Here is a 2,893-nt window from a genome sequence, read left to right on the forward strand (position 1 = left end):
AAAAAATTAGCCGGGCGTGGTAGCACATGCCTGTAATCCCAGCTACTCGGGAGGCTGAGACAGGAGAATTGCTTGAACCTGGGAAGCAGAGGTTGCAGTGAGCCGAGATCATGCCATTGCACTCCAGCCTGGGCGAGAAAGCGAGACTTTGTCTCAATACTTGGGAGGCTGAGGCAGGAGAATTGCTTGAACCTGGGAGGCAGAGGTTGCAGTGAGCTGAGATCATGCTGTTGCACTCCAGCCTGGGCAACAAGAGCGAGACTTCATCTCAAAAAAAATAAAAATAAATTATATATACACACACACACACACACACACACACACAAATGTGATCATTCTCATAAACTAGCTGCCATGGACCAAGTGACAAGATCAAATCCCATTATGGAAGTTCCCACCACCAATTACTGTGACAACACTGGGATACTCATTCCTAGTGACAGAACAGGTTGTCACAGTGCATTGGCCAAACACACAACTGACAGCCAAAGATAGAAAAACTGTTTCTGTATCACTGATCGGTTGATCAAGCAACAAGATTCATCTGTTCAGCTCTTTACCCACACTTCACCTATGAGAGAACAGCACACCCAGGTAGTTTCTTTACTAACTAAATGGACAAGGACCAGAAAAAACACCTTTTCCTCAGAATCATTCACTGCAGACAATCAACAAAACCCTGTTTTTATGCACCACCCCCCAGGAAGGGGACAGCCTGGAGAATCCATTTTTGTCTTGGCTTTTGCTACAATGAACTATTACCTAAATTGAATTCCCCGTTGGAGGCCAACTGAAGATTCACCATTTAGTAGCTGGTCCTCCGTATCTGTGGGTTCCGCTCAACAGAGTCAATCAACCACAGATGTAAAATATTCAGGAAGAAAAGCGAGTAAAGAGTAACAATACAGGCCGGGCACGGTGGTTCACACCTGTAATCCCAGCACTTTGGGAGGCCGACACAGGCAGCCTGGCCAACATGGTGAAACCCCGTCTCTACTAAAAATACAAAAGTTAGCCAGGCATGGTGGCAGGCGCCTGTAATCCCAGCTACTCAGGAGGCTGAGGCAGGAGAATTGCTTGAACCTGGGAGGCAGAGGTTACAGTGAGCAGAGATCATGCCACTGCACTCCAGCCTGGGCAATAGGACGAGACTCCGTCTCAAAAAAAAAAAAAAAATTAGCCAGGTATGGTGGCACATGCCTGTATTCCCAGCTATTCAGGAGGCTGTGATAGGAGAATCGCTTGAACTTGGGAGGCAGAGGTTGCAGTGAGCTGAGATGGCGCCTTTGCATCCCAGCCTCAGCAAGAGAGTGAGACTCTGTCTCAAAAATAAATAAATAACAATACAACAACAAATACAAATTAAAAGCCACACAGTACAAGTATTTACATAGCATTTACATTGTATTAGGTATTATAAGTAATCTAGAGATGATTTAAAGTATACAGGAGGATGTGCATAGGTTATATGCAAATACTACGCCATTTTTAGCTGAGGACTTGGGCATCCATGTATTTTGGCATCTGCAGGGGATCCTGGAACCAATCCCTCTATAGATGATGATATGCCAAATCCAAAGTTTTTGAAAAAAAATGTAATCTATTCCTATAACAAATTACTTGAACATAAGTAACACATTTCTGAAGCTGGTAGCCAGTTCTGGTTGAGTCAGTGTGGGCACCATAGGGAAATGTGATATTTGGTTCCTGGGAGGAAAAATGTCAAATTAGTCTCCAGAGATTTTAGATCCTATCACCCACTCTAAATAAAACTTCCAGGCCGGGCGCGGTGGCTCAAGCCTGTAATCCCAGCACTTTGGGAGGCCGAGACGGGCGGATCACAAGGTCAGGAGATTGAGACCATCCTGGCTAACACGGTGAAACCTCGTCTCTATTAAGAAATACAAAAAACTAGCCGGGCGAGGTGGCGGGCGCCTGTAGTCCCAGCTACTCGGGAGGCTGAGGCAGGAGAATGGCGTGAACCTGGGAGGCGGGGCTTGCAGTGAGCTGAGATCCGGCCACTGCACTCCAGCCTGGGTGACAGAGCGAGACTCCGTCTCAAAAAATAAATAAATAAATAAATAAATAAATAAATAAATAAATAAATAAAACTTCCTGGTGGATGTTAAAGGATTCAGGTTCTGATGGCCCCTCCATTTCTTTCTTTTTTTTTTTTTTTGACGCGGAGTCTTGCTCTGTGCCCCAGGCTGGAGTGCAGTGGCGCGATCTCGGCTCACTGCAAGCTCCGCTCCCCCGGGTTCACGCCATTCTCCTGCCTCAGCCTCCCGAGTAGCTGGGACTACAGGCGCCCGCCACCTCGCCCGGCTAATTTTCTTGTATTTTTAGTAGAGACGGGGTTTCACCGTGTTAGCCAGGATGGTCTCGATCTCCTGACCTCATGATCCGCCCGTCTCGGCCTCCCAAAGTGCTGGGATTACAGGCTTGAGCCACCGCGCCCGGCCGACCCCTCCATTTCTTACCCCCCTCTGAGCAGCAATAAGAAAACAAAATATGAGAAGGGAGAAGCAAAAGACCCCGTACACCTTACCCTAAAATGACCCAGCACATGTCCAGCCACCTCTTCGGTAGCCCTCTTAGAGCTGGTTGGGCATTTGTGTGTGTGTGTGTGTGTGTGTGTGTGTGTGTGTGTGTGTGTGTGTGCGCGCACGCTGGAAGGGAAGGCCCCTAGAGATGGACCCATTTAGCCTTCTCGCTTTACAGAGAAGAGGCCTCAGGAAGGTGAAGCGATTTGCTGCTGTGCGGAGCTAAGAAGAGGACTTGGATCTCATCCCCAGCAAGTGAGCACTCCCCGCACTGCTCAGCCTCTGAATATCTTTGAAGTGGGTAATTGCAGTTCTGCTTCCCTGGAAAGAGTACAGTAGGAGGTCTTGTC

Source organism: Macaca fascicularis, chromosome 4, assembly GCF_037993035.2.
Source record: "Macaca fascicularis isolate 582-1 chromosome 4, T2T-MFA8v1.1".
In the NCBI taxonomy this organism is placed as follows: domain Eukaryota; kingdom Metazoa; phylum Chordata; class Mammalia; order Primates; family Cercopithecidae; genus Macaca; species Macaca fascicularis.